Source organism: Ovis canadensis, chromosome 11, assembly GCF_042477335.2.
Source record: "Ovis canadensis isolate MfBH-ARS-UI-01 breed Bighorn chromosome 11, ARS-UI_OviCan_v2, whole genome shotgun sequence".
In the NCBI taxonomy this organism is placed as follows: domain Eukaryota; kingdom Metazoa; phylum Chordata; class Mammalia; order Artiodactyla; family Bovidae; genus Ovis; species Ovis canadensis.
The window spans coordinates 11,286,205-11,293,358 of record NC_091255.1 but is presented as its reverse complement, the minus strand read 5'-3'; positions in this window follow the sequence as shown (position 1 = coordinate 11,293,358).

Genomic DNA, 7,154 nt, shown 5'->3' with positions numbered 1-7,154 from the left:
TCTATTTTGTTCCATTGATCTATATGTCTGTCTTTGTGCCAGTACCATACTGTCTTGATGACTGTGGCTTTGTAGTAGAGCCTGAAGTCAGGCAAGTTGATTCCTCCCGTTCCATTCTTCTTTCTCCAGATTGCTTTGGCTATTCGAGGTTTTTTGTATTTCCATACAAATCTTGAAATTATTTGTTCTAGTTCTGTGAAAACTGTGGCTGGTAGCTTGATAGGGATTGAAATTCTAAACTCTAATCTTCAAAATTCCATTCTAAGTTGCCTAATAAACAGTTTATTCATTCAGTCACCCAGGCACTGCTGACTTTCCATTGTAGCAAATCAGGCCTCCCTGTCCTTCATCATCTCCTAAAGTTTGCCCAAGTTCATGTCTTTTGCATATTCATAGAATGAACACAGTATGTGGGTTCATGCAACGATGAGCAAAATAAAGAAGAGAAATGGTATTGACCTAACAGAAGCTGAAGATATTAAGGAGAGGTAGCTAAAATACACAAAAGGACTATACAAAAAAGATCTTAATAACCCAGATAAACACAATGGTGTGACCACTCACCTAGAGTGATCATGGAATTCAAAGTCAAGTGGGCATTAGGAAGAATCACTATGAACAAAGTAGTGGAGGTGATGGAATTCCAGTTGAACTATTTCAAATCCTGAAAGATGATGCTGTGAAAGTGCTCCACTCAATGTGTTTTCTCTCACAGATAAACTCTAGTGACAGGATAACAGGCAGGAAGGCCAGGGGTCACCAAATAGAGGAAATAGGTGGCAAGTGTCAGACATTTTTATCTCTCCTAAGTGACAGGAGTAAACAAACTAGCGATATATTTTTTCCTTCTCTATACACATTTAAAAGGAGGTTTATCTTAAAATACAGTATTGCCATAAAGACACCTGGTTTCACCTGAAGTTAACTATTCTCAAACCTTCAGTTAACCAATGCATTCTTCTTATGGAAATGCTTGTCTTAAGCTATGTTAATCTACTATGCATTAACCCCAGACTCTGTCTTCAAGTCACTTCTGCCTAATGGCTCAGAACTTACTTGACAAACCAGTATGTTATACCCAGATATTGTTCCCCTTATCTATGTAAATGAAACTATTTGTATGGTAATCTGCCCTTCTACAAGACCAAAGTCAATCATTTTATAGCCCAGGATGAATCATTTGGTGTCAAGATTATCCCAAAATGCCTCTTATAAATGAGGGGCCTGGTGCCATTCTGAGTTTTAAGACGTTCCTTTCTTTCATTAACAGACTGCTAGTGACTATATAACGTCCAGCTGAAGACTAGCAGTGGGGTACTCTTTCTGCCCCTTTCTGATGTCTATGTCAAAAGCTTTCTCTATTTCCTTTATACTTTAATAAAACTTTATTACACAAAAGCTCTGAGCGATCAAGCATCGTCTCTGGCCCCATATTGAATTCTTCTGTTCCGGAGGCCAAAAATCCTGGCATATTTTCGTTCAGCAACAACCTTTCACTAGGAACTTCATTTATATTATCAAATTTAATCTTTATTATGAAATTATTTCAAAATAGAAAAAAACTCAACTAATAGATTTTCAATAATCTGTCCAGGATAAATGGCAGAGCCAACACTTAAACTCCACTCTATTGACTCCAAAGATTGCTACAGACAAGTTTTAAAAACCATCCTTTGTACACAGAAATATTTTCAAAGATCACTCAGGTTGGCTTAATTACTATATTCATTAAGAAACAGAAAATTACTGCCAGAAGTCTTTGAAAAGAAAAATAGAGAATTTCCAAATCATCCATAGGGAAGAGGGAATTGTCATATCAAAAAATGTGCTTAATACATAATCAAATAAGTTTAAAAATCTTGTTCCACTTTAGTCAAAAAAATTAATCAATTTAAAAGAAGTGTTTATTTCTGACAATTATGAATGACTTAGTATTGATTGAAATAAAAATAAAGACTGTTTATGAACATCTAATGGACAAGACTCCCTGTGTTAAAATTGTACTTTAATATAAATTTTACTGTTTCAAAAAATGTCTGAATCTTCAGATCGTTTGATGACATTTTTATCCTTAACAGTTTCATAATTATGTCATATTTTGAAAGGAAATGAAAAGATAGATGGATAAGCTGATGAAGATAAATGTAATGAGAAAGAAAATAAACAGCAATAGAGAGAAGAAATTATTTTTCTTCATATTCTAATATTAGCCCTTTTGGTTTTTTTAGAACTCATCTAGATCACTATTAAGAGCTTGAATTTGGTCACTTCTTGCAGTTCAGTCCTGACTGTTCCCATGAGAGTAAACTGAATTTCAGTTAACTTGAATTTCTCCTCAAACTGTGATTCCAGTTCGTTTTTAAAGTATCTCTGAACTGGAATCCCATTTCTATGGTGATTAGATTGGAACATGTAACCAGGAGTAATAAGCAAAAATGCTAAAGTCCTTTTTTTTTTTTTTTTTCAAGAATTATTATAAGGCATTTTCTTCTACTTGCTATGAAGTGGTATTTCAGGAAGTTTCAAGTTTATTGTGTTAAGCCTAATACTTTGAGAAAAAATACTTTGAAAACAGTTTATTTGATTCCCTCTTCATTAATTCCTCAGTAATTAAAAACTGATATCATTTTTTCTCCTTAAGTTTTTTTTTTTTTTTTTGGCCCTTTAAAAATGTATCACTTTTTCTATATTAATGAAATATTTTGGGCATTACTAGTTAATGATTTGTGCAAATCCAGGCAAAAAGCCAAATGAGAATATGAGAAATAGTCCAGAACAATTGTTAACAATATTTTTTCCCCCCAGGCAATGTTTTATTGGCACCACTGCTGCAGTAGGGTGGAGTGAGAACAAAGAACAGGATTCCTTGCTTACTGGCTTCCTGAGTGGGGACAAGTTTGCTCCTTATATGATGTGTCTTGGGGGATGCCTGGGGGTTGGGACAAAGGGGTGGCTTAACTGTTTTGCTCACCTGTTAGGTGGTCCTTTGTGTAGGGGAACACATTGCAGCTTGCCTTTGCTCTTGAACCCCTGGTTTTACTACAGTCTCTTCAAAATTGGCACTTGAGAATTTTTTCAGTTTGTATGTTTTTGTCTAGAATTTTTCTCAAATGTGCACACATGCAGCTATTTTTAGTCCCATCTAGCTTCTTTGCATTTTGTTATCTAAAAGAAGCAGCCCTGGTGCAAGTGTTGCAGCACTGCAGGAAAAAGTCCCAGGTCCCAGCCTGTCTCATTCCTCACTGGGAGAATACACCCTTGTTCTTAAGAGGTAAGTGGCTGAAGGTCTCTTGCTCTGAAACTTCTTACTGCTCAACAGGGGAAACAGATGCTAACCTATCTTAGAGGTGTAGAAGTCCCTCACTGACAGGTCCAAGGAACTGTAGGGACCTGGGATCACTATCTGCAGAAATGGGCTGAATTCCTTGAGCTATCATGAGCCTTGAATCACACTGTTGGAGTCTAAAAGACACAAACCTTACCAAAAGGTTAAACAAATACAGTTTAAAATGGAGAACAACAATAGACATTAAAGGGTCTAGTAAGGGAAGGAAATAGAGTTAACTTTGGCTTTCCTTAGTAGTCATGTATGGATGTGAGAGCTGGACTGTGAAGAAGGCTGAGCGATGAATAATTGATGCGTTTCAACTGTGGTGTTTGAGAAGACTCTTGAGAGTCCCTTGGACTGCAAGGAGATCCAACCGGTCCATTCTGAAGGAGATCAGCCCTGGGATTTCTTTGGAAGGAATGATGCTAAAGCTGAAACTCCAGTACTTTGGCCACCTCATGTGAATAGTTGACTCATTGGAAAAGACTCTGATGCAGGGAGGGATTGGGAGCAGGAGGAGAAGGGGGCAACCGAGGATGAGATGGCTGGATGGCATTACTGACTCGATGGACGTGAGTCTGAGTGAACTCCGGGAGCTGGTGATGAACAGGGAGGCCTGGCGTGCTGCGATTCATAGGATCACAAAGAGTCGGACAAGACTGAGTGACTGAAATGAGCTGAACTGAACTGAACTGAATGGTTGACCAGACAGGGAGGCAATATCACTTCTGTCAAATGTATGAAACCACTGTAGCTTGTTCTGGCAGGAGGCAATCAAGAGCCAGACAATTTTCAAGAACCATATCAGCCATGAAAACAAGAGAGGTCCCAAGTCCTGTTAAGGTTTCATATTTGAGCCAACCTACTACATCATTTTATTTACCTGTTTATGGTGTTTTGAATAAATATGTCAGATCTTCTACTGGCTTACAGATGTATTGTTCTTCTGTTGTGACCTGCACCTTACCTGCCTCCTGAGAAATCTGAATGCACGTCAAGAAACAACAGTTAGAACTGGACATCCAACAACAGACTGGTTCCAAATTTGGAAAGGAGTATGTCAAGGTTGTATATTGTCACCCTGCTTATTTAACTTATGTGCAGAGTACATCATGAGAAATGTAAGGCTGGATGAAGCACAAGGTGGAATCAAGATTGCTGGGAGAAATAACAAGAACCTCAGATATGTAGATGACACCACCCTTATGGCAGAAAGTAAAGAAGAACTAAAGAGCCTCTTGATGAAAGTGAAAGAGGAGAGAGAAAAAGCTTGCTTTAAACTCAACATTCAAAAACCTAAGATCATGGCATCCAGTCCCATCACTTCATGGTAAATAAATTGGGAAACAATGGAAACAGTGAGAGACTATTTTTCTGGGCCTTAGAATCACTTCAGATGGTGATTGCAGCCATGAAATTAAAGATGCTTGCTCCTTGGAAGAAAACTTATGAGCATATTAAACAGCATATTAAAAAGCAAAGACATTACTTTGCCAACAAATGTTCATCTTGTCAAAGCTATGGTTTTTCCAGTAGTCATGTTATGAATGTGAGAGTTGGACTACAAATAAAGCTAAGCACTGAAGAATTGGAGTTTTTGAACTGTGGTGTTGAAGACTCTTGTTAGTCCCTTGGACTGCAAGGAGATCAAACCAGTCAATCCTAAGGGAAATCAGTCCTGAACATTCATTGGAAAGACTGATGCTGAAGCTGAAACTCCAATACTTTGGCCACCTGATACGAATAACTGATTTATTGGAAAATACCCTGATACTGGGCAAGATTGAATGCAGGAGGAGAAGGAGATGACAGAGGATGGATGGATGGATGGCATCACAGACTTGGGCATGAGTTTAAGCAATCTCTGGGAGTTCATGATGGACAGGGAAGCATGGTGTGCTGCAGTCCATGTGGTCACCAAGAGTCGGACATGACTCAGTGACAGAGCAGATTTGCCATGAAATGATGGGACTGGATGCCATGATCTTCATTTTTTGAATGTTGCATTTTAAGGCAGCTATTTCACTCTCCCCTTCACCCTAATCAAGAGACTCTTTAGTTCTTCTTCACTTTCGGTCATTAAAGTGGTATAATTTGATATTTGAGGTTGTTGATATTTCTCCAGCAATCTTGATTCCAGCTTGTGATTCATCCAGCTTATATTTTGAACAATGTACTCTGCATATAACTTAATTAAGCAGAGTGAAAATACACAGCCTTGAAGTAGTCCTTTCCAATTTTGAACCAATTCATTTTCTGTTACTTCTTGACCTGCATACAGGCTTCTTAGGAGACAAGTAAAGTGGTCTGGTACTCCCATTTCTTTAAGAAATATTCACAATTTTTAATTCACACAGTCAAATGCTTTAGCACAGACAATGAAGCAGAAGTAGTTTTGTTTGTTTGTTTCTGTTTTCTGGAATGACCTTATTTAAACTCTGATCCAACAGATATTGGCAATATGACCTCTCAATCCCCTACCTTTTCTAAATCCAGCTGGTGAATCTAGAATTTCCCAGTTCCTATATGGCTGAAACCTAGTTTATGATCTCTCTTTGGAACAAATGGCCCTTAAAGCACCTCAAAATTAAGTGGAAATCAACAGAATTTTAATTAGAATTTGATATTTCTAAACTCTGTCACTTAAAAAAAAAAAATACCCAGTCAGATAAAATCATAGTTTTCTCTAAACAATACTCATTCCTTGAGCTAAGATTGGGGTAAAAATCAAAAGTAAGCATAAATCACTTAAAGCTACAGGAACTCACACAATCTTTTATCAAAAGCAGCATTCTAAGACAACTTTGTTTTCTTATGAGAAAGAGAAACCAAATCCTGCCTTACTACAGCCTATCCTTAATAAAAATCCATTTACCTAATTAAATTTATCCGCATTTAGAAAACTGTGGCCACATATGAAATGCTTTTCTCAATGTTCTCCTTCTGCAAACTTTCTACAAATTTTCTGGCTATACGTTCTCTCTTATTCTTTCTATTCAGAAATAACTAGCATTAGGACAAAATTACCCTTTTTCCTTTAGCAAAATATATTTATATCCTTTGTAACTTCTTTCTTGAAAACACATGTCTTATTTTCCTTAAGCAAAAATGAATTGTCTTCTGTATAAGCACTCTGCAGACTATTCCAAATGTTCTAAGAACATATCAAGGTGGTACCAAAGAACTCTAGTTTCTCTCTCAAAAAGAAAAAAAAAAAAAAGGTAAATTTAGACCTGTTTAGAAATGAAAGTTCCCAATATTTTATCTTATTTGAAATGACATGGTATTCAGTGGATTTCTATCACTTAATTTGAAATGTGTCAGAATTTAGAGAGACTCTTTCAGATGGATTTTTCCAAAACAGAACTAACTTTGCAGAGTTTAATCAAGAAGTTCTTATGCCTGCTATATTTACTTAAAAATTTAATCATACCAGATTGTCTTCCCTGTTGACCTATTTTATAACAAACAATATGCACTTATTGACTTCCAGTAACCCTAGGTACAGTAAAAGTATTCTACTTAATGTTGATAACTCTGAAAACAGATCTCTATTAATTAAACCCACAAACTTAAGCTGTCCATATTACCAGATATTGATTAAATATTGATTATTTCCCAGATCACATGACCCTTTTGGGGGTATTCTGGTGAGCCTCTCCTATATTTCTGAAAATGTGTATATTATTCAGTTCCCTTTAAACCAATTAATTACAGCTCATTTATAATTTGAATTTTACATAAGAGCAGAACAAGAGATCTCATTGTTTTTCTGCTTGAATTTAAAATACCTATCCCCTTCAGTTTTGGGGACTACAGATAAATC